The sequence below is a fragment of the Ailuropoda melanoleuca genome, chromosome 3 (genome assembly GCF_002007445.2).
Source record: "Ailuropoda melanoleuca isolate Jingjing chromosome 3, ASM200744v2, whole genome shotgun sequence".
NCBI lineage: Eukaryota > Metazoa > Chordata > Mammalia > Carnivora > Ursidae > Ailuropoda > Ailuropoda melanoleuca.
In genome coordinates this window covers 49481893-49507897 of record NC_048220.1, presented here as the reverse complement: position 1 = coordinate 49507897, position 26005 = coordinate 49481893, and the positions used below count along the sequence as shown (strand labels likewise).

The window sequence follows — 26005 nt, the reverse complement described above, 5'->3', positions numbered from 1 at the left end:
TGACTTTTCTGGAATTAGAAGTGGTGCGAGCAACAGGCCATGAGAGCACTGTTACCTATGCTCTGTGCTACATCACTACCCATCTGTACCTCTAGGGAACCTTCTCACAGACACTGGAGTCTCCCTTTCTCTTTTATGTACAAATTCTAGTAGCAATTGCCTAGAAGCATGTTTTGCTCCTCTTTCTGAGGACTGTGAAGTGAAACTCCCAGCATTTCACACCCTCTTGTCACCAGCGAGATCTGCCCCTACTCCTTCTGCCCATCCCAACCCCGTGTACTCTGTAAGGCAGATCTCCCGGCAGGTCTCTGGGATACCCCTCGGAACTCAGGGCATCTCATCTCAACCTCCCTTACAGTACTCAGCTCTTCCTGTCTTAGAGTCTTTTTCCTCTGCCCAAAATATAAGCCTCCATTTTTCTAATTTATTTTCCTTTCACCCCTATATTTTATACTGTCACATTTTGAGGGCAGGAGAGCATGGTGGTGAAGTATATAGGTCCTGGTCTGGAGTCAGGTAGCCTTGGATCCTGTTCCCATTTCTTCCACTTAACACTACTTTACCTTTAAACAAGTGGCTCAACTTCTCTGTACTTCAATTCCTTTCCTCATATGGAAAATGGGATTAACAGCACATACTCTTTCTTTAGATGTCAGTGAGGATTGAAGGTGATGGATACTGGGCCTGCCACACAGTAAGAGCTCAGAAAGTGTTAGTAAGTCTTCTTTCTTATTTGTAAGCGACATCCAGTTTGTAGGTAATAAGGCACAGCGTTCATGAATGATTTGTTCCCAAATGTCCTTTAAGTATCTGGCAGAACCCAGGTTCTGTGGAACCTAGACATTATTTCACATGCAGAAAATTTTTTAAGTTTGAGTTAACTTTTTGAGTCCTTTCTGAATGAACCATGAGAGACCACGGACTCTGGGAAACAAACTGAGGTCTTCAGAGGGGAGGGGGGTGGGGGAATGGGATAGGCTGGTGATGGGTATTAAGGAGGGCACGTATTGCATGGTGCACTGGGTGTATATGCAAGTAATGAATCATGGAACTTTACATCAAAAACTAGGGACGTACTATATGGTGACTAACATAATATAATGGAAAAATACTATTTAAATAAATAAATAAATAAATAAATAAATAAATAAATAAATAAATAAATAACATTAAATTAAAAGGAAAGAATACTTTTGCAAACCAGAAGAAGCACTTTTCATTGTGTTCCCAGTATGATCTTTAAAATACCACTTTTTTCTTATCCAAAATAAGATACAGTATCCTATTTCATTCATCAAGTATTTATCAAGCCCTGATTACAGTACATTCCACACACTGTTTGAGGAATAAGGGATGTAGCAGTGAACTCAGCAAATCCCTGCTCTCATCATTTAGAGTCCTCTGGGAAGGCACAATAAAAAATTATCAAACAATGATGGGTGCTATACAGAGAATTTAAAATAGAATAATGCCACGTGCCCAGGGAGTTACTTCAGACTGGGCAAAGAGACCTTGGAAAGGCAGGACATGGAAGCTCTAAGAGCTGGATTTCAAGATTTGCAAGTGTTTTTTGTTTTGTTTTGTTTTGTTTATAAAGGAAGAGAAAGGAACAAGAATGGAGTGAATGAGAAGGACACAAAAAAGGCTAGGTCAGCCAAGAAAGCAAATCTGTTGGCAAAAACCATTGAGGGCTTTGTCCCCAAACACAGGAATGAAATGAAGGGAGCTGCTCCAACTGCCCTCAGGTTAGGTATAGGCTAGGTAGGAAGGTAACCTGGCTACCGTAACAGAGACCTGAAAGCTGGCTGGAGTAACTGAGTATGCGAACCCTCATTTCTTGATCACAGGGTAGCCCCATGCATGTAATGCTTCCCAATAGCCTTCCAGGAGACCAGCTCCCTGCCACTGTGTGGTTCCACCACCTGCATACTTAGATCCCAAGTTAGCCTCTCTGTTCCAGCCAAGAGGAGAAAAGACTATGGACAAGCACAGCTGTCCAGGCCTCAGCATAGTATTTTTCCAAATATCCCTTAATTTAAGAAGGAGAGGAGTTAGGAGAAAACAGCTTCATTATTAGTAAAGAATTATTCACATCATCAAGGAAAACTGCATTACTTTCAATGTTGTTCTTAATGATAAAGGATATTTGTGACTGCAAAGTACCCTATCTACCCTGAATCTCTTGAGATAGCCCAAAAGTAATGCACAACTAATGAAAGGTACAGGTTTTCCAAGGGTACACAATTTTATAATTTACTTACCAGAAATCTAACAAGTATCATTCCATTACTACCCTGTTCCTTCAAGAACTAAAAATTCAAAAAAAAAAAAAAAAAGAGTTTGCTAGCCACGTGCTAACTACGGGTCTCCTCCTGCAGTATGTGGCAACACAAAAGCCTGTCAGCTAGTGACCATGCCACAGTGTCCCCAGTAATTCCTTAAGCCCAAATGAGCACTCAACATAACACAAGACCCCTCCTCCCTGAAGAAATTATTTAATATCCAACCAAAAGACTTACAATGATTTCCATGTTTAAAGACCTCTGGCTGAAGAAATCACTCAACTATTTTAAGCCCTGAGTTATTTCATTCCTAATAGGACAGCCAGATTAATTTGTTTTTTTAACTGGTTATACCCTTCTCCCAAACTACACACCTCCAAAAATGTTTGTTCATAAGTAAAGCACATCTAACTTCCCTTGAGTCAATGTCAACATGTTTTCCATAATTACAGAAATTGATGTATTCCCACTGAACCCAATATGCTAAGTTTTGAGCATATGGAGCACATGGTTGCTAAAAATGGATTATTCTTGTCACAGAGAACATTAAGAGCTTCCTACATTTCTGGATCAGAGATTAAAGGTGTTTTGTTTTGAAGGTCAAAGGCACAGAAGGGATAAAATTTATAGAATTTCAACTGATCATTACGGTAAAAACCCAGTTCAATGATACGAACTGTTTCAAAACTATACAAGATATTGGTCTTCAACAGTTTGATTAAAAACTCAACATACCTGGTCCTGGACTTTCATTTTTTCATAGTTTTTTGATTACCAATTCAGTTTCATTATTTGTAATCAATCTATCCAGATTTTTTCAGGCAGTAATTTCTCTGACATTGGCCATATCAATATTTTTCTAGAAGTGTCTCCTCAGGCAAGGGAAACAAAAGCAAAATTAAACTACTAGGACTACATCAAAATAAAATGTGTTTGCACAACAAAGGAAACCAACAAAAAGAAAAGGCAACCTACTGAATGGGAGAAGACATTTGCAAATGATATATCTGATAAGGGGTTAGTTCCAAAATGTATAAGTAACCTACAACTCAATACCAAATAAACCCAATTAAAAAATGGGCAGAGGATGTGAAAGGACATTTCTCTGAAGAAGACAAAAAGATGGCCAGACACATAAAAAGATGCTCAACATCACTAATTCGTCATGGAAATGCCAATTAAAACCACAATATCACCTTACATCCATCTGAATGGCTAAACAAAAAAGATAAGAAATAACAAGTGTTGGTGAGGACAGACAGAAAAAGGAACCCTCGTGCACTGGTGACAGGCATGCAACCTAGTCCAGGCACTGTGAAAAAAGAGTATGGAGGTTCCTCAAAATATTAGTAAGAGACATACCATATGGGTATTTACCAAAAGAAAATGAAAACACTAATTCAAAAAGACATAGCACCCTATGTTTATTGCAGTATCATATACAATAGCCAAGACATCGAGGCAACCTAAGTATCCGTGGATAGACAAATTGATAAGGAAGTTGTGGTACACATATTCAATGGATTATTATGCAGTCATAAAAAAAGGATGAGCCTGTATATACCCTCTACATCCAACCATGTTGTCTCAAACGGCACTAAGTGAATTAAGTCACATTGAGGACAACTACAATATGATTTCACTCATGAGTGGAATCTAGTAGAAAAAAAAAACCACACAAATGAATAAACAAAAAGCAGAATGAGATTGATAAATACAGAAAAAAAAAACTGGTTGCCAGAGGGGAGAAAGTGGAGGGCTGGACAAAATGGATGAAGGGGAGTGGGAGATATAGGCTTCTAGTTCTGGAATGAGTAAATCACAGCAGCAGGAGGCAGAGCATGAGGAATACAAGTGTGTAAATGATCTGTAGGTATTTACAGGCCCCAAAAAGACAAGCCCCAACTCAAAGTTCCTGTCTCTGAAACTAAAAGACATGGTCTACACAATTTGGGTGTAACTGGCTCTTTACTGTAATGGGGACATCTTACTGAAAAATGGAATATCAGAAAGCAACAGCCCACCTCAAACGTGATCAGTGACTAAATAAATGAGAAATTAACATTCTGACCGGGTCCTGAACTAAAAGGTGATGCTACAATGAAGAATGCAAAGGAAAGGATGGCGATCTTAATGACTTTCATAAATAGAAAACCTGGAGAGAGAAGTTTTCAACACTTATTCAGTGTTGACCTCCAGACAAGATGACCCAGCCAGCTCATCTGAGGATTTTGCCTGCTTTGACAGCAGATACCTAGAGGGAATACTGCAGAGCTCCCTAAGGCAGCATTTGCAATCAGGCCCTCCTGACCCCAGGATAATGTTGTTGAAAACAGAATCAGCACTATACATGGTCATCCTCATTATTAGAGCAATATATATTACCATTTATTCATCTGCCACACCCAGTATTAACTGCTTTTAATAGATCATCTCATTTAATGTCACAGTGATCCTTCAAGGTAGGTATTCTATTATAATCCCCATCTGACCAATGAGGGATGGAGGCAGGCAGTGCTGAGCTAACTAATTTACCCAAGGTCACAGAACCAGTTAGGAGACTGAGCCAGGCAGTCCTCAACCTCACATAGCCAAGCCTTTACAGAAACTGCATACTGGCGGGAAGCCTGGGTGGCTCAGTTGGTTGAGCGTCTGCCTTTGGCTCAGGTCATGATCTCAGGGTCCAGGGATCAAGCCCCATATTGGGCTCCCTGCTCAGTGGGGAGTCTGCTTCTCCCTCTCCCTCTCCCTCTGCTCCTCCCCATTGCTTGTGCATGCTCGCACTCTCTCTCTCTCACAAATAAATGAAAATCTTGAGGGGGTAAAAAAAAAAAAAAAGAAAGAAACTGCACACTGGAAATCCCTACATGCTCTTTCCTTGAAGCCAAGACATGCCTCATCCTGTATGTACTTGCGGGTCAATCCTGCCAGACCGCAGTGACTTCTACAAGGCCCTTCATAATGTCCGGGGCTTTCTGTTAATTCCTAATTTTCTGATCTTTGTTCTCTGTTTCCTCAACCTTCAGGTGCTATCAAAACATGTTAATGCCAGCACCATACTCTCTTTGTTTCTGGGAGTAAGGTCACACACCTTTAGCCAACCATCCTGCATCACAACTCTTCTTAACACAAGTTAAATGATGGAAAGAGCCTGTGACAGAAAACATGATTTACAGAACACACTTAACCCAGAGCCGCTTGGCAGCTCACTCATGGCTCTCACCAGGATTCTCAACAGGATACTTCACAGCTAGAACATTCAGTACCACATGATCCCTGCTAGGTGTGCACTAATTCTCTGTGGCAAAGAATATTCTTTAACATTCAGAACAAAAGGGAAAAACAGTAACCTTTCAACTTGTCCTAACTCTACGTGATAACATCAAAGAGGGCTTTGTTTTATTATTTTCCACACTGTTCTATTTCCAACATTGTATCACGTAAAACCATTTTCTAAAGTCTTCAATAATAGATATATCTATCACACCTGAGTTTAAAGAAAAATTGAATTTCCAACTTGTAGAGCTAAAGAGTTGATTCAAGAGCCGTGGAGGCACCGAAAGGGAAGCCACAAATTGTGACCCATAATTCAATGAGCCACTAGCCCAACCGTTCCTTTACTACATTTTGATAAAACAAAGAATTAAGAGCAAGACGTCTTTCCAAAAGACAATGAGGGCTCTATCCTGCTCTACCTGCTTATCAACAGAGACACAGATGTCATTGTCAAATGCACAAATGGCAGGAGCAAAAGCTGGATCAGTTATTACAAATCAAGACCCGAAATGAACAAGGCCAACACTAACAAGATGGATTTCCCAACTATGAATGAAAGTATTGTACTTTAAGAAAACTTAGCAGCACAAGATAGGATGGAAGGACACCAGATGAACACCACTGATGTGGAAAGGATCTAGAGATGTCAGAAGGCAGTGACCTAGGACAGTCAACAGTGTGACACAGCTTCCTGTAACAAGCTAAGACTACCTGAGACTGCAGGACAGTACCCAGAAGAGGAAGAAAATAGTTCCATTGTCCTCTGCTTGAAGCCAAGCCTCATGGGGGTTTCTTGTTTAATTAGAGCCACCGGGGTGATAACCGCTCTCAAAGCTCCATCAAGCAAAGAAAGGCTGTTGAAATTGGGAGTTTACTCTAGCAAAGAGGACACTTACCGGGGAGACATAAAAGCTGTTCTCAAACTTTTGAAGAATAGTGTACAATAAAGAGCAGAGTTTCTTCACAATGTCTCAGGGGCAAAACTAAAACCAATGGAGAGTACTACTGGAGACAGATTTTTAGACAATTAAAAATGTGTAATAATTACAACTGTCCAAATATGGACTGTCTTCATGATGGGGTAGAGTTTTCTCTCCAATGTGGTAATAAGAGCAGATGACCATCTGTTCTTGTTGTCAGAATTTTGACACGTAAGGGTCTATGAGAAAAGTGGTTTAAACTTGCACTGAACACATAGGGCTTTTTGCTTTTGCTGATATTCAGAGCATCACAAAAGCACAATGTGGACACGGTCACAAAAGATCATTTCATGCACTCCCCCCCCCCCAAGTTCTCAGCAGAGAGACAGTCACACTGATCCACAAAGAGCACTTTAAATTTTCTTTTACGTTTCCAAGAAGAGATTTCCTTATCTTCTTAGTATCCCCAGTCTTAGCTTTTCAGGAAGTTTTTCCTCCTGCCTCATCTGAATTCTTCTTGCTCCAATTATACGAATTAACATGGATAACAAAATGAGCTCTGTAATAACAGAATAATATTTGACACAGGACATATAAAGAAACATTTGCAGAGACTAAATATGAAGCAATGAATTTTAAAATGTTTCCAATCTCTGAATGTCAAATGTCATTCAGAACCATTCTAAAACCCATTAAAAGACTGGTTTACATGCCTTCATTTTTGAGTGCAAACACAGACCTCCTTGTGTAAGAGCTCTGCTGTTCTTTTCAGACCCAGCTTTCTATCTCTGAAGGAAGAATGGACTGAAGCTTAATGTGTTTAGATTAAAATCACTCAAAATGAAGGACAAACAACTCTTCAGCTGCAGGAACACAGGACAGCTTTTAAAGGTTAGTGACAACACTGAGTACTCAAAAATGCCTAGTTTGTTTAAAAGATACCAAAATACAAATTCAATAAAACCTGTCGTTCTCTCATTTTTTTAGGAACTAGACAGAGCCGCCAAGTACAAAAGCTGCCTTGAAACAATGCTCAGCACAGAATTCTCACTGGCCTTATTCCTAGCAGCTTGCTCTGTGCTTAGTAAATTTATCACATACTGGGTTGATGTACTTCAGGAACAAACTAATTTGCCTACTAGTCAACCCATCAATTTTCCACTGAAACTCCTTACTTCCCAATTAACTGGAAAGCATATTCAAGCCTTTTTTAAAAAATGCTTCCCTAACAAAAATAAAACTAAAGCTAAGCTGTCAAGCAACTCTTTTAAGAGAAATTGGTTTTTTTACTGCTGTAGCTGGGTTCTGAGAGAGTATGTCCATAAACAAGACAATGAACTGGTATCTATTTAACTGGGATTTTGTTTACAAGCTTGCTAGCCATATGAAGAGACCAGGAGCTCAGAGCCCAGAAGCTTCAAAGGACTTCCTTTTCATTCTCGAGACTAAGCCATACACTCCTCTCCTCTGACAGTGAGCCTTCCACTCTATGGAGAGGTGTACACACACACACACACACACACACACACACACACACACACACACCACACACACACACAGGCTTTCTCCCCGGGTTTCAACCAGGAAGGATTTGGTCTTTGCAACCAAGCACGCTCCGGTGCGAGGAATAACTCACATTGCCCAAGTCTGTCACTTTGATTACTAGATTAACTACCGATTCCAGAAGGCTTTTTATTTTTAATGATTTCTTAATTGAGAAATATACATCTTGAAGTTGAGGCCTGACAGAAAAAAAAAACGGTTGCCAGACGCCCAAAATGGAAGCCAAGTCTTTAAACTCTTCAAATCCTTTCCATACTCAAGTTCTTCGTTATCCAACCAAATGCTGTTAGCTACTCTTAAGAGAACATGACATGCCTAGGGCTCTGCGAGCCAGTCATGTGCATGGATGCACTTCTCCCCACCAAGAACATTCCCAAGTTTTCCAAAATATCAACAGAAAAAGCAAACTCATGGACTATCTCAGTACAGAGACCTTACTTCAATCAGTAATGGAAGTGGCATTTTTTTTTAAGATTTTATTGATTTTGAGAGAGAAAGTAAGCAAGAAGGAGGGGCAAAGGAAGAGAGAGAATCCCAACCAGACTCTACCCTGAGTGTGGAGCCCAACATGGGGCTCAATCGCATGACCCCAAGATCACAACCAGAGCCTTAACTGACTGAGCCACCCAGATGCCTTGGAGGGAGCATTTTTTAAAAATACAATAAAGATCTTTAGCTATTAGCTGGTTATTTAACCTATGATAGTCTCTAACTTTAATTTCACTTAAGAAAAATAGTGCAAATTCCTTTATGAGAATGAACAACAATAATATTCTTACAGTCACCATTTAAATCATTGCTAATAGTTACTGAGTTCACCCAAGAGAAAAAAGTAAATGGGGTGGACCAAAATTCTAATCATACCCATAAGCCTCAAACTTAAAAGTCATATCCACAGAGAGGCGATTGGTCATACCAGTTCTAAGCGTTCCTAAATGAGTTCATGTAATACGGGGCTGTGTGAATAGGATTAGGTATGTGTGAAGGGCTACACCTGAGGAATTCTAAGCTCTCTGCACCAAAACCTCTCCTGTATCAGTGTGCCATGATTTATGATACACCTATCATCAAGTTTACTTCTTGGGTATTTGTGAAGCCATTCAAAATTATGATAATATTTAACGATACAGAAAATTATCTGTGAAGTGAAAAATAGGTCACAAAATACGTAAATAAACATTTTTGTTCAAGTAACTATGCATATACCCAGAATAAAATGAGTGATAGAGGAGATCAGGGTTTTGCTGTTGTCGTTGTTTTTGTTGTTGTTTTAACCTTCTTGACACTCTTCTACATTTTTCAAGATTTCTACAGTGACCCTGCATCATCATATTTGCAATGAAGAGAAAAATCATAAAATTTCAAGTAAATATAACAATTAGCCTTTGATAAAACTGTCATGCAGCTATCCCACTCGTAGGTATTCATGTAGATATTGTTGTGAACTTACGTTCACACAACAACTGTAGGAATGGGTACAGCGGCTCTATTCTTAATCACCGAAAAGTGGCAATACCTCAAATATCCTTTGGTTGCAGAATAAATGGCCTGTCGCATCTCCACCCAGTGGAACGCTATTCCACAATACAAAGGAATGAACTATTGAGACACGCAACAAATGGATGAATCTCAAATGCATTATGCTGAATGCCAAAAGCCAGACTCAAAGGGCTATATGATTTAGGATCCTGTTTACAGGACATGCTGCGACAGGTAAAAATATAGGGAGGAGGGAAGGAAGATCAACAATTGCCAGAGATTGAGGTTAGGAGAGACACTGGCTACAACCAAGGGGCAGCACAGGGAATTTTGGGTGGTGATAAAAATGTTCTGTATCTGGATTGCGGCACCAGTTACAGGATTAAATGCATTTCTCAAAACTAAGAACTATATACTAAGAAGCATGGATTTTACCATAAACACATTATATCTTAACAAACTTGCCCCCCAAAAAACAAAAACCACTTGGAACTGAAAGCCTACTCGTGTCCAGATTATATTCCGTTCTGGGTGATTCTTTCTCCAAAATGTGCCTATGTTTCTTCAAATTTTTTAATTATTAATTTTTAATTATTTATTAAGTATTTTAATAATTATCACCTAATAGGCATGGAATTCTGAAGGACTGGGACCCAGAAATGAGAATTTTTAATAGGGGTGAGTAGATTAAATAATGTTCAGGACTCAGACCTATCTGCAATATCCCTGCAGACTCTGGCAAGGGCACCTCTGTGGCCACTCACTGGATACTATACAAGGATTCCAGAGCTGGAGAGAAGGTGCTTAAAAGGGAGTGAGGACAGCAGGTACGCTTTTCTAGTCTAATACTTTCAGGAGGCAAGCAAATGCAAACTCTGAAATGCACTCCAGAAAGCTGGGATGTGGCTGTGACTGAGCACTTCTAATCCTCAACGCCCACGCCAGAACCATCTCTAGACAGATTAAGGCAGTCGCCAGGCCAGTTTGGTTTGCTCAATTTAGGGCTTAAAATGCCCTCCACACCTCTGGATATTACAAAAGTGCTTCTGAGAGGGGTCTGAAGAGATTTAGAATGGCTTATCCTCATAAACAGATTTGGGAACAAGGAACTTTCTCTTAAGCTTAGTGAGGGAACTGGTTTTCTGTTTGGTTTGGTCTGTCCTCCCCCCCATTCCCCCTTTAGAAGAGCATACAAATAAGCCTTAACTGATGCTTATCATGAGCTTAAAAGAGTTTAATTAGAACAGAGATATGAAAACCAGTTTTTATAAAGTAGAGAATTCTTTTTTTCCTAAGAAATATTCTTTTTCCCAGAATATAAGAGAGTAATACCCATTCTTTCATCTGTGGAGAAGATAAGGGAGTAAAGTGGCCTAGGACAGGTACAGAAATTATTACTGGACAACAATTACATTAATCTATCTCCTGAACACTTTGAAAATAATGCAAAACCTTCTTAAATTACACTATGGAGTGAAATATATCAGGCACCTAGGTGCTCAGTCAGTTGAGCGTCTGCCTTGGGCTTGGGTCATGATCCCGGGGTCCTGGGATCGGGTCCAGCATCAGGCTCCCTGCTCAGCGGGGTGGGGTGGGTCTACTTGTCCCTCTCCCTCTCCCTCTGCCCCTCCCCCCTGCTCATGCTCTGTCCCTCGCTCTCAAATAAATAAATAAACCTTAAAAAAAAAAAGAAAGAAAGAAAGAAATCTATCTCCTAAAAATATAAAAAACAGAGACTAGCAAACTAATGTTCTTGAAAGAGAATGCTTAGGCTAATTAGGAGATTAAATCATTCTGAAGGCCTTAAATGGGTTATCTACATTAAACAAGTGAGATTATCCTAATCTGTTCATTAAAGCAGACCACCAAAGACCTGCTACTTTAGAACTCAGCCCTGTTTATATATAAACATATATATGTACACACACACACACACACATTAACCATCATGTTCATGGTCTCTGAACAAGGATTTACCATAAAATACCTGTCTGTTTCTTATCAGGGCTTTTCTGGGGATTGAACTTGTCAGGAGTAGCACTGTCAGGTTTAAATTAGTAACCAAATGTCCTATAATAAATGAGAGGAAGAAAATTCATATCCATTACTTTCACGTCCTACTCAAAGTGGGTCTTCCTAAAAAATAAAGCATTGTACGTTTTGAAAAATATAAGGTAAGAGACAAAATGGTAACACGGAAACGTGCTTGGGCTGCAGGTCAAGAGAGCTGGGCCCCTGTGCTTTATTCACCCCCTCACACACTTATGGAGTCATTCCAGTCCGATGGTCTCAGGGAATCCATTTAATAGCTGTGCAACTTTGGACACATCATTTATAATCTCTCTCAGCCTTTGAGAGGAAAAAACCATACTTAGCACACTGGGTAAGTCATGAGAATTAGATAAAAGGTTTACAAAACAGCGAGCACAGTGTCTGGTATGTAGTGGATGTTCAAGAATATTAATTATCTCTCGCCCTCTCTCCTTTCTGAAAAGCTTTTGTTATACATTCACAATAAATCTTTTTGCTTAGTCTACACAACACTGCAGCAGAGAAGCAAGCTTTTCTATCTCTGAGTCCACATATGCGGACAGATCTGGAGGCTACTGCCTAATTATTTCTCCACTAGCAGTGAATAGCTGTAAAGTCCATAACTGACAGGCTTTCCGATAGGACCGTTAAACAATGACTATGTGTCTAGGTCTGCTGAAAATTTTCCAGGTTAGGATGGGGCCAGCAAGGGACACATGACAGAATTGTTCCTAAGCCTTTTACAGCACGGACATCTCAGACAAGGCGTATACAAACAGATGGGACCAAGTTTCCTCAATAGTTTCCATGCAAAAGGCATAGGACTAACTGCTAGCTCCCTGGTTTAAAAAAAAAAAAAAAAGACACCACTAATAAATATAAATAAAGTCTTTAAAACAGGCATTCCAAAACTAAAAGCCAAATGAGAACCAGCCAGTAAGCCAAATTCAGGCTCTTTTTAAACAAAGGCCTCCATAGCACTCAATCAGGGGTAGCTTCTGGCGGGAAATAAACCTAGTCATTGACCAACAGACCTAACCCACAGACACTTTGAACAGTTTAGATGTGTCCCTCTCTGTACCTTCAACAGGATCTAGGTAATGATTTTATTTTACTTCTCTAGGATTTCATCAACTAGTTTTCTGGATTGGACAGGATAGGTTGGCATAAGCAGTGATTCTGTAAGTCAATACCACTGGAGGGTTGGACAAGGAAGTCTTTGGCCAACAGGTATCCACAAAGCCCTGAAGTTCACATTATATAGATTCTTCATAGACACTGAGGTAAGGGACTGCATCTCATTTCATACTCCAGGGCCCCCATCTTCCCTTGCACACTGTGTAGAACAGCCCCTGTGGCTTTCCTTGCCCTTCACAGCCCAAGGGAAAAAGGAAAAGCAAAGAAGTCCAGATTCAGCAGTTTCCTGCTCTCCAGGTTCTCAGAACACCTTAGTGAGAATTTAAATAAAGAAATGTTCTAATCTCTATTTTAAAGCTAATGGTTAATATGAGTTCAAGCCTTGTGTTTTGGGGAAATTGGAGAACTACCACATTTTGTATAAAGCTGCTATTTTCAAAGGCATGGGCCTTTCAAGTTCCCCCAAAGGTTCTTCAGATCCTAAGATGGTCAGCAAAGTGACAAAGTATATGTTTGCTTCATTCTGGCATAGGTGGCACTTTCGTTTTCTTGGATGTCCACTTTGAGATATGTATGTGCCACTTGTAAGAGGCTGGTCAGAAGGAAGAACAAGGAGTAGGGTTGGAAGATTTGGATCTGGCACCTTGGTCCAGCCTGTGGCCCTAAGGCACTTTCAAGTCTCAGAGGAAGACAACTCTCCTCGAACTCCACCTATGCATTCACTCCCAACTCGTCAGGTTTTACCATCCCACACATCACTCACCCTCTTCCTCTTGCATTTCAACTGGCACCTTAATGAGACGATCAACATGTTCAAGTCCAATGCCATTTTAGATTCAACTTCTTCCTCCATCTTGTATCCCCTCACTCCTTCTTGTGATCATCAAGGTCTGCAATCCCCATCACCCTTTCTAAGTCACTACAATCTAGCCAACATCCTACCACACCTCCAACTCCTAGATAAAAGCCCCCACTGACATCTTAACAGCCAGGTGTCATCTTATGTGACCTCTCTGCTAACTCTTATGACCCCTTATTTCTTGAAATTCTCCCCTCCCCTGCTTTCCAAATGCATCACTTGCTCTATCCTATTTGAACTACCTTAGTTTTCCAAGCCCTCATCATTGATTAAGTCCAACAAAAAGAAGGATGTGCTGCCTCCAGGAACCACCTGTCATGCCTACTTATGGGGTTATTTACTCTTACCTGTAAAATATCATGATTATTAATGATCTCTATAATCAAAAGGGACAACAGAAAAAGCATATTTGCATTATTTTCAATATTCATACTTAATATTTAAGGCAACTTCCAGATTCAAAATACATTAACTCGGGGCGCCTGGGTGGTACAGCGGTTGGGTGTCTGCCTTCGGCTCGGCGTGATCCCGGCATTATGGGATCGAGCCCCACATCAGGCTCCTCCACTATGAGCCTGCTTCTTCCTCTCCCACCCCCTGCTTGTGTTCCCTCTCTCGCTGGCTGTCTCTATCTCTGTCAAATAAATAAATAATCTTTAAAAAAACAAAAAACAAAAAAACCAAAAAAACAAAATACGTTACCTCATTTGTCTTTTAGAAGAACACGTTCTTCGTTTAACCCATTTGCCCGAGGCATACGGTCCAACAGACAGGATTAACATGAGCACCTACAGCTGTCCACTCTTGCGCGGGTACTTCTTCCCTACTGCCTGCTAGTCTGGGGCTTGCCTTCAATGACACCTAGCAATGAGTCACATCTAGTACTTAGGAATATAATCCCCAGTTAATATTTTGTTCCTATGTAAGAATATAACTTGCCTTGTTATTGAGGTTTTCATTATAAATGTACAGCACAGGGCTTTGTTTCTCAGACCATGCAGCCGCTGTGGATGTGATACTGGTGTTTCCCAACCAGCAAAGGAAGAGTCACTTAGTGACTGATACCTAGTATGACAAGCGTAATCCTTTGGAAAATAGTGACGCCTCCACCACACTCAACACACACATACAAACACACACGCACTGAATTTAAGCGTGTCATCTTTCTCTTGTCAGCCTGAAGCCTTGGGGCTCTGGAAGTTTATACTGAGGAGAGGATATTTTAGCACTGTTACAGCAGAAAACAAAAAAGAACTATCTGTTTCTGACATTGAAATCATGATTTTACATCAGGACAATGGGCTGGAAAAGTCGCCTTTATCAAGAATAGAACTTGAAAAATTCAGACTGTGGTGTCTTCTATGGAAGACAAAGCTGCTTCTTATTAAGGCTAGGGATGGTGCTTGGTACCCTAAAGAGAAAGAACCTATGAGACCAGAAAGCCTAAATTCACCCCCTCTGGGACCAGAGGATTATAAGGTGAGGTGGGTGTTGACATATTTGAGCCCTCATCTCCCTTCTGATTTTTGGTCCTAGCACAGGAAAGGGGTGTCAGATAAGTTATAGGATACTCCAAGGGTGAAGGTAACATTTGACCTATGGTATAGCCAGTTTGAGTTCTGGTATGGTGTGGAAGGGGCCAGAAGTTCCTGTGCACTCCTAAGGAGGATGTAGACAGAAGTGAGTTGAGAGGCAACGGGGACTGGCTAGAAAAAAGATAACCCAAGGCCGAGATTACAAGAGTGATGTTGTAGGGCATGCACTAGACGGAGGATGTGATAGATCTGGAGAGGTCCAAAAGAGTGTCAGCAAGAGCTGCAAGATGGGGTCTAGGTCAGCTAAGGAGCACAGGTCTGGCTGGACATAGCTCAGAGCGACCACACCACAACCTACATAGCTGCAGATTCCAGACAGATGCCCAAAGATGGACAAGTTCATCCCGAACCGTCATGAAGGCAGGGGATGCCCAATCCCCACTCCCTTCCCCATACATGCAGATAGCATCCCGGAAAGGAACAGAGAAAGCCACATATCTGAGTAATTGAGAATTTTATCTAAATAAGCGAGTGTACAAAACCTAAAGGAACTATTTACATATATGTGTGTGTGTGTGTGTGTGTGTATGTATACACACACCATTGCATTAGACTACATATACTGGAATGGACTCATTTTGTGCTCTAATCCTGACCAGTGGACAGGGAGGGGGAAGAACAAAGCTTTCTTAGAATTAAGTGAAGAAACTCTATTTCTTCTGCGTATTGGGATATAGCGTGAGGAAATCTAAACTCTTCCTAACTAGTATACAGAAAAATTCCGTTTTAATTAACATTATTTCCAATATATAACAGCATTATTTCCAAAATCCATAATAGTTCTTTGCTGCACTAACGAATACAGCAGTAAACTTAACAAATAGGATTCTTTCATATGCTGATACACAATAATTAGTGTTTATCTTTCTTCTACCACATCTCACCCAGAAAGCTAAAAGCTCTCTTCTTTTTGAATTTCTAGCACTCAGGGCAATACCTGACATTCAGTTGGCACTCAAACTTCTATTTTCATTACCAAAAGAAGTAATGAATAAACATTCAATGATGAATAAAAACATAACCATGACCACTTTCTACTTTTCAGTGTTGTGGTTATATTGTACACCACCTAAGTTATTGTCATCATTTCAGTTTTCTCAGATACCAGGCTGATATTCTAATAAAGAGATTTCCCAGAAGGGGAAAGGCAGAAACCCAGAAAGGCAGCTACGGGAAAGAGAGCAGGGAGATTAACCACAATGTGAAGACGACAAGATTAAAGACAACAGGGAAATAAGGAAGTCTGACAATCCAAATGACAAAAACAGCTTAACAGGGCAGATTCCCAGAAAATCTGTCAGGTGACCAAGAAAGGAGGGGAGAAGAAGGGGCAAAACACCTAAGGCTGAAAAGATGCTCAACACCACTAATAATCAGGGAAATGCAAATCACAACTACAATGAGATATCCCCTCACACCTGTCAAAATGACTAAAATCAAAAACACAAGAAAGAACAAGTGTGGGCGAGGATGTGGGGAAACAAACACACAAACAAAAAGAACCCTCATGCACTGCTGGTGGGAAGGCAAACTGATACAGCCACTGTGCAAGACAGCATGGAGCTTCTTCAAAAAAATTAAAAAGAGAATTATCATATGATCCAGTAACCGCACTACAGGATATTAACACAAAGAATACAAAACACTAACTCAAGAAGATATATACACCCCTATGTTTATTGCAGCATTATTTACAATAGCCAAAATATGGAAGTAACCCAAGTGTTCACCCATAGATGAATGGATAACAAAGATATGGTGTATATATACACAATAGAACCTTACTCAACCATAAAAAGGAAGGAAATGGAACCACAGTATAGGGACTACTTAGTGGTGGGCCTTGCAGATTTGATCTTTTCTCCCTCTGGATCTGAGGTCTCTACCACAACCATGATAAGCCACCCCCTTGGTCAGGCCAAGAAGCATCCAAGCTTGACCCCCCCCCATTCATATTTATTGGAGGAGGAGGTACTGGAGCTGCACTGTATGTCCTGCACCTGGCATTGTCCAATCCCGATGTCAGCTGGGGTAGAAAGAATAACCTAGAACCCTGGAACAAACTAGTTCCCAATGATCAATACAAGTTCTACTCAGTGAATGGGGATTACAGCAAACTAAAGAAAGAATGTCCAAACTTCTAAATGAAATGTTTCACTACAAAGCTGTTTAGAATGAAGGTCTTCCAGAATGAATGAAAACTTACCATTTGCAACAATATGAATGGTTCTAGAGGGTATAATGCTAAGTGAATTAAGTGAGTCAGAGAAAGACAGATACCATACGATCTCACTCATATGTGAAATTTAAGAAGCAAAACCAATGAACAAAGAAAAAAGACAAAAAGCAGACTCTTGAGTATAGAGAACTGGTGGTTACCATTGGGGAGGTGGGCGGGGGAATGGGTGAAATAGGTGATGGGGATTAAGGACGGCATTTGTGATAAGCACTGAGTAATGTATAGAACCATCAAATCACTATATTGTACACCTGACACTAATATAACAATATATATTAATTATAACAGGATTAAATAAAGTAGGGCTTCTCATCCTAAAAGAAAACAAAAAAATAAAAAAACACTTTCAGCTGGGTTCTAGAATGGGGACAAATCAAGCACACCAANAACTAATATAACACTATATATTAATTATAACAGGATTAAATAAATAAAGTAGGGCTTCTCATTCTAAAAGAAAACAAAAAAATAAAAAAACACTTTCAGCTGGGTTCTAGAATGGGGACAAATCAAGCACACCAAATAATTTTTCGTGTTAATGTGAAAATCAGTCTGCACTTCCAAAGTTGAGTAGAACTACAAACTTTGAGAATATGTAGTCCCATTATGTTCCTTTATTATCTGCTTGGGTCAATTTTTCAGGGATTTTCTTGTTTGTTTTGGGTTTTTTCTTACACTTCATTCTGCATCCTCTGTCTCAATAAATGCTCTAGATTCACCAACTGTTCAAATAAAGAATAAACTTAAAGTATATAAACAGGTCACTCATAACAGCAGCAGTGTGCTCTTTATAGTGAGAAACATTTAGAAATTCTGAGCATAGGAAGTATAGAGTATCTTTCAGTAGTAAGCTTTACATCCTCAACATCAGCTTTAAAATTATTCACAATTAGAATTCAAATTTTTCCCCCTAATATTAAGAAACATTTAATATTTTAAGCCGAATTAACTTAGCTGAAGCGGACATTTTCTCTAAAGCCATCAAATAGTCCTTCAAATTATGTTCATAATGAAGCCATGATGGGACTATGGACAGGGCTGAAAAACACGCACTCTGGAAAAGTCTCAAGAATAGAACCAAGAACCTGCAACCGCTGGGGTTGGCCAGTTAGGAGAGCAATGGTGTCTCCATAACAAAGCGAACTAAAACAAATGCAGACCCAGACCCATAATTACCATCCCTGGGAAGGGTGGTCTTTGGGGCCAGAGAGACATCCAGCAACACTGGGTGAATGGGACACCATTGCTGAGTAGTCCAACTGATTACACCAGCAGTAGGTATTACTGTCCCCCAACTTGGTTCAACCAAAATAAACACAAGCAAAATCCAGACCACAAAAGGTTGGATGTCCATGTAGTCTCCTACCACAAATAACAGCAAGAACACCACTGAATCTCAAAATAGACCCTCAGCGCTCAAAATAGTACAGAGACATAGCTACTACACTCAGAATTGTCAGAGAATTCTCAAGAATGGCCACCAAAGCAAGGAAACCAACGACTCTCAGTTGANGCCCTCAGCGCTCAAAATACTGTACAGAGACATAGCCACTACACTCAGAATTGTCAGAGAATTCTCAAGAATGGCCACCAAAGCAAGGAAACCAACGACTCTCAGTTGAGAGCTATAACTGTTTAGGTGAGGATGTTAAGGGATCAAAGGTGCCTGATTCATCAGAGCTTGTCATTAAAAACAAAAGCAAAAACAAAAANGTAACTCAACATGAGGATGTTAAGGGATCAAAGGTGCCTGATTCATCAGAGCTTGTCATTAAAAACAAAAGCAAAAACAAAAACCAGCCCTCCTCTTGATGGTGTTTAACTTCTTAAAGGCAGTGAATTAAATTATTAGTCTTCATTCCAAAATAAGCCTGTAGTTTGTATCAGAAGAGATTATCCTCCCCCCTCTTTGTGATAAATGAAGCTGGTAACATCTCAGATTTGTTTGTCCCTCTACTGAGCTCTGCTAAGCTGATACCATCCAAACACATCAAGAGGCAACTATGATTAACACATGTCACCACTCAGTTAACAGGACAGGGGAAGATTTCTTTACAATGCCAGCATATTTCTATGCAAGACAAATGACACCTAGATAATTTTACCTGAAAACTCAAGGCATTACCCCTAGGAGATGAGCATTAGGAGCTCTGTTAATAGCTCCCCCACGCAAGTGAATAGCATTACTGAGATAGTAGGGCTCTGTCCACTTCAGAAATCTGCTACTTAACACCTAAAACGTTGGATGTGCTGTGACCTCTAGATAAAATTTATTTTTGCAGCAAATAAAGGGTTTAAAATAACAGAAGTCAATTTTGAGGTATTGTAGATAGTTCGCCTTTTCGGTTTTGCTCAGTTTCTTTTTTGTCTGAATAACATCCAAACCTCTCCCTTTTTTTAGGCAAACCATCCATTATTTGGGTCTTCATGTCAGGCGAGACCCTACCTCACAATATAAAAATGGACATTTCCTATGCTGGTCTTTGGCAGTCATATGTCCTAGGGTCAGCTCATCATGCCTCATTTCAGATTCTAAATTTGGGGTGTGACATAAAGACCCAGAGGTCAGAAAGACTTTGTGGCATGAGCAGGGATGACTGCAAAGGGAACCAGCCCCACAGTCCAGCAGCAGCAGCACCACTGCCAAACCCAGATTCCACTGGCGACATGACAAGACTTTGTGCTTCCTTGCTCTTTTGAGTTTGGGTTTCCAGCCATCTTCCAATTACTTTCTATTTTGCCTAAATCCACACAATGGAAGAAGTGTTTCCACAGGAGCGGTAAGAAATGAGTGAACCTTATGAATAAGCATTTACTTTGTATAAGGAGGGAGTTGTTAGTAAATATAATCGGGGAACTCACTCTTNAGGGTACTGTAGACTGACCCACACAATGGAAGAAGTGTTTCCACAGGAGCGGTAAGAAATGAGTTAACCTTATGAATAAGCATTTACTTTGTATAAGGAGGGAGTTGTTAGTAAATATAATCGGGGAACTCACTCTTCTCTGTCTCAGCTAAACATTTTTGTGTCTTGTTTTTATTTTCTCAATACTAACATGTTAGGAAGAAAATCTTCAGTTAAAATCTCTTACTTCATGAAACCAATCTATGATGATAGTCCAAACAGCATTTCCTTTGGGTAGGTAACAACTGGGAGGGGGCACAGAAGTGTGCTAGATAGTGTTCCCTACCTTGATTTGGGTGATGATGACAGAAACAAGTGTTTATAAAAATTCACCCTGTGTATTCTTAAGAATTATGCATGTATTGGGGCACCTGGGTGGCCTAGTCAGTTAAGCATCTGCCTTTGGCTTGAGTCATGATCCCAGGGTCCTGGGATGGAGCCCCACAGCAGGCTCCCTGCTTAGTGGGGAATCTGCTTCTCCCTCTGCCCCTCCCCCTGCTTAAGCTTGCACTCTCTCTCTCTCTCTCAAATAAAATCTTTTTAAAAAACAGTTTAGTGCATGTGATTCCACGTGAGTTTATCTAAATGATACAGGTACATAAACACAAAGATAAACATATGGCCCAGAAGTTGTGCTGATGAAGGTATCATCACACTGANTCAAATAAAATCTTTTTAAAAAACAGTTTAGTGCATGTGATTCCACGTGAGTTTATCTAAATGATACAGGTACATAAACACAAAGATAAACATATGGCCCAGAAGTTGTGCTGATGAAGGTATCATCACACTGATGAAGCAAAGAATGTCCTCAAAATATGCTTTTGTACCTACTATCTCCTTTGACCTTGGACTTCACTGGGCATTTTATTCTGACAATGGAAGAACTACCACTGGACACATTTCAATGCCCAGTGATTTTCCTCAGTGCCTCCCAGAAATGGACAGTCTAGCTCTGGTGTCATTTCTCTTCACACTTTCAACATGTGAACCAAAAATCTCCTCTGGGTTCCAAGTGAGAAAGCTGATGTCCTGCATTCCTACCTCACTGTATCACAATTCCCAAACTCAGAGGCTGACTTTGTCCTTCTTCAAGCCCTGCCTCCATTTTCTATCTGATTCAAGAGATGATGATGATGATTAACTATGTGCTAGTCAATGATGCAGGCACTTTATAAGGCCAAGTACCTCATTCTCTCACTCTATTAATGAGTACCAAGACACAGGGAAGTTAAATTACTTCCCTGACATTAAAATGCTAATGTGCTACTACTGGGTCAACCTGTATCTCCCAGTTCATGCCACTTACTAGATCTAAAATTCAGGTTATTCTCAGCTTTGTTCTTTCTTTCATTTTCCCTGGTGAGGAAATGATGACATAAATTTCCCCTTAAGGACATCCATTTGCCATTTCAAACATTGCACATATGCACACGCACTTACTCAAGGCAAGACAAATAATGCCAAACAGAGAAAAGAATACATCAACCTGGAATACACATATGTTACTACTCTGTATTCAAGTTAAGAACCAAAAATATTTTATGTACCATGAAAATGTCTATGGCCATTCCCAAGTTACAGAAGTCCATCTTACAAATCTAAGAAGTATTTAAAATGACCAAACCCTTGGATGACTGTACCTCTCCTTCAAAATACCATCATGGTTCCCTCTCCAGACTTCTGAGAGGTGGTGATGTTCACAAACATGTCAATATCACATCTCAAATAGTCCTACTAGACACTTCTATCCGTTCCAGAATCCAATCAACAGGCCTAAAAAGACACTAGTGACAATTTCCTCTTCCTGTGCCCTTGCCCTACCACTTCCTGCCCCCAAATCAACCCTCACATTTCTCAAGAGGTAAAGGCAAGTCATATCAGCAAGAAACTATAGCATCTACGATTTGACAATTAGTCCTGTGTCAACACTATGTCAACAGCTTGGTTGAATGAAAACAAGAATTTTACAAAGCAATTATGAAGACAGAAAGATAAAAAGACCAAGACACATCCTGGGAGAATGGCTGGATGCATTTGAGAATATGCTGGATCCCCTAATACGTTCCACCAATATTGACCCTGGGAAATAGGTTTTCCATACAGACCTAAAAAAGCCTTTGTGGGGAGGTTAAAAAGTTTTTCACAGTAACTGTGCCTCATCATATATGGCATTTGAATAAAAATTTGTATTTCATATAGTAATTTTATTTTCTTAGGACTGTGGCATCTCCCCCATTTGCAAGTACAAGCGGAATGAGGTACTTGGGGAAAGCACAATAAATAGTGACTACAGAGACCCCTCTCAACAAATGCTCACTACATTTCTATTTCAGTAATTATACTTCATAGATCAATGAAGGAGTAAACTCCAATTTCAGAACAAAGTTGATATTATCCTACAACCAATTTCCTTCCATTTCTCCTCCAAGAGAGAATGAAAGAAGGGCAATTCATGAACTAGGTTAAGAGCCTGGAATGCAAGTAGTGGGAATATGCCTCAGTTCAGCTAGTCTAATGAGGACTTTTCTATTGTTCTGTGTATAACAGAAGCATGCTGATAATTTCAAGGGAAAAGTTCACTGAACTTTGTGCCTGTTCCAAATACTTTTTTCCCCATTTCCCTCCACTGGTTAACACGCATGCAAAATTCTATGCAAATTGAGCCCAGGCTTGCCGAAACCTTTGGCACAGCCTCAGTAACAAGACAGAAACTGGCACTGGCTCTGGAGTACACTGTAGGTACCAAGTCACATATGGGAGGAGAAGAAAGCATCCATCTCACCAGGAAACAGAGAAAGGTGAACACAGATCAAGGGATCTTCACTTCCACTTCAGTCAAAAAGGTAGATTACTTATAGTTTCACTGTATTTTTTAAATCATTTTATTACCTCATTTTATATCAACAGAAAGAACTCCTAGTCTACGTATATGGAATCTTTCTTCAGGTGAAAAAGGAATTCCATTACTGCTGAATCCTGACAAAGGCACTAACAGGAAAAAACTACAGGCCAGTGTTCCTCAGGAACATAGGGAAAAAACCAACAAATATTAGGAAATTAAGTGCAGCAACACATAAAAAGGATAACACACCACGATCAAGGGGGTTTTATCTCAGGAATTCAAGACTGGCTCAACATTAATTATCAATGTAATTCACCATGTTAACAGACTACAGAAGAAAAATACTTTTTGTGCATCTATTGAGATAAGGTTTAACCAAGTTCAACATCCACTAACAATAAAAACTAGTCAATGATAAAGAACAAACTATGTTGGACAGAAACACTATAACTAGTAAATTCAGTCTCACGGGAGTACAGGTTAGCAATTACAAGAGCACTAAGAACAAATGAGTAAATGTGTGTAGTTAAAAAGACCCAAGTTTCTCACTATGAAAGACAAGAGTTAAAATCCAAGGGTTTGCTCTAGCAAACTTTGTGGTGCTAGACTGGAATCAAAGAAGCTCATGTTTCTTTTCATAAATACAGACAGGGAAACATAAAAACACAGATAAGTTTGTATAATAGATTAGTATATATACATACATTTCCAAGCTCCGTCCACTGAGAAAGCCTAGAAGCAGTGACACTCCAGTGGCAAGGAGCACACCCGGCACCCAGATCTTGGTTTCTATATCCCATCCTCCAGTAAAAAGGAAACAAGAATCCCTGGGGAAATTGCTGAGTCAGGGAAAATACAAGAGCAACCTGGAGCATCTTGTGATACCAAAGAAGTTGTTTTCAACAACAAAAACAGATGGAAGCATTTCAAAGAGACACAGGAGCCAATGTGAAAGAGCTCTCAATGACTAAAGCTGAAATAACTTGAGCAAAGAAGTAAGAGTATGTGGTTATAACGCAAAGAATAAAATAAATATCCAGTAGTCCATATGATATGGACTTCCTTACATAAGGATTCCAATCAATATATAAAGAACAATAGAAAAAGAAAGTCACCAAAGACCACAGTAATAATTTCTACAGGAAGATCCATGAGTGAATGTTATAATTAGTGGGCAAGTTAAGGACTAACAGGATACTGAATAATCTCAGGACCATTCTTTTGGGCGTATGATCTGGGCAGTTGTACAGTCTCCCATGCTCAGAAGGGCTCACAGTTGGTTTTTTCTCTGCTGCTTCCATCTTGAAATTTTTTAAATAATTTTGAACATGGGGCCCCACATTTTCATTGTTTTGGGCCTTATGAATTATGTAGTTGGTTTTGTAGTCATCTAAAATCTCACCCATAAAATATGTTTTGATTACCATACTGATTTTAACATGTACCCATAAATTCTGAACTTAATTCACCTTCCCTTTGACTGTGGCTGATCTTAGTGACTCACTTCTAATGAAGAGAGTGTAGAATTAGAAAAAAAAATGGTAACTTTACTGCGGAGAAACCTAGAAGACACTGCCCTAACCAAGTGATCTAAATTAATATCACCTGTAATTAGACATATTGTTGTGAGGTACCTCCTGATATCATGCGATGAGAAGGTACTTTGCCTCTGTGATATCCTTCTCAAAAATCTAAAACTTTAGCCTAATCATGAGAAAACATAAAAAAAAAAAAACTAAATTGAAGGACACTCTCAAAGTATCTGACCACTATTCCTCACAACTATCAAGGGCACAAAAAACAACACTAAGAAACTATCACAGTTTGGAAGACACTAATTCTTCATAATTATGTAATGTAATGTGGTGTCCTGGATGAGGTCCTGGAAGAGAAAAAGGACAACACAGGGAAAACTGAAAATCCAAGTAAGTTCTGCAGTTTAACTATTGCTATTGTCCCAATCCATTTCAAATGTTTGATATTTGTACCACAGTTATATATGATGTTGACATGACAGAAAGTATGAAGTATATATAAGAACTCAATTCTTCAGTCTAAAAATATTTCCAAATAAAAAGTTTTTATAAAGTAAGAATGACTTGTTAAAATGCAGATTCTTGAGAGTGTCTGGGTGGCTCAGTTGATTAAGCGTCTGTCTTCTGCACAGGTCATGATCCCAGGGTCCTAGGGTTGAGCCCCGTGTTGGGCTCCCTGCTCAGCAAGAAGCCTGCTTTTCCCTCTGTTCCCTGCTCATGCTCTCTCTCACTGTCTCTCTCTCAAATAAATAAAATCTTTTTAAAAAGTGGGCTATCATATAAAAAGAGAACTTCTAAGACAAAATAACCAGGTCTTTATGTTAAATTTTATTTTTTAGAATGTTAGTTCCTAAGGCAAGGAAAATAGTAGTCTATGCTCTCTAAGACAGATTGAGAAGAGGAAAGGATTTCCAGTAAGCTCAGACTTCAATGGTTATCAATGACTCAATATAGCAAAAATGAGTGATTTTCATAGGTAAGTCAGCTTTCATTAATGATGTGAGAGTTTAATAATACATGAACCTGGTCATTGCAGCATTATTTACAAAAATTTACAATAATCCAAGATATAGAAACTATGTAAGTGTCTGTCAGATGAATGGATAAAGAAGATATAGTTAATATACAATGGAACATTATTCAGCAGTAAGAAAGGAAATCCTGCCATTTGCAACAACATGGATGGACCTTCACGGCATTATGCTCAGTGAAATAAGTCAGACNCGGCATTATGCTCAGTGAAATAAGTCAGACAGAGACAAATACTGTCTGATCTCAATTATACGTGGAATCTAAAAGTGCAAAACTTGTAGGAACAAAGGGTAGAATGGTAGTTAC

General features: G+C 39.6%; 1 protein-coding gene and 1 pseudogene across 4 annotated transcripts in view; one reads left to right on the top strand and one right to left on the bottom strand.

Moving 5' to 3' along the window:
- Positions 1-26005, bottom strand: part of ARHGEF28 (Rho guanine nucleotide exchange factor 28) — a 314186-nt gene that overhangs the window by 197712 nt on the left and 90469 nt on the right. The gene's annotated exons all lie outside the window — the stretch shown is intronic.
- Positions 17036-17286, top strand: LOC100484754 (annotated as a pseudogene).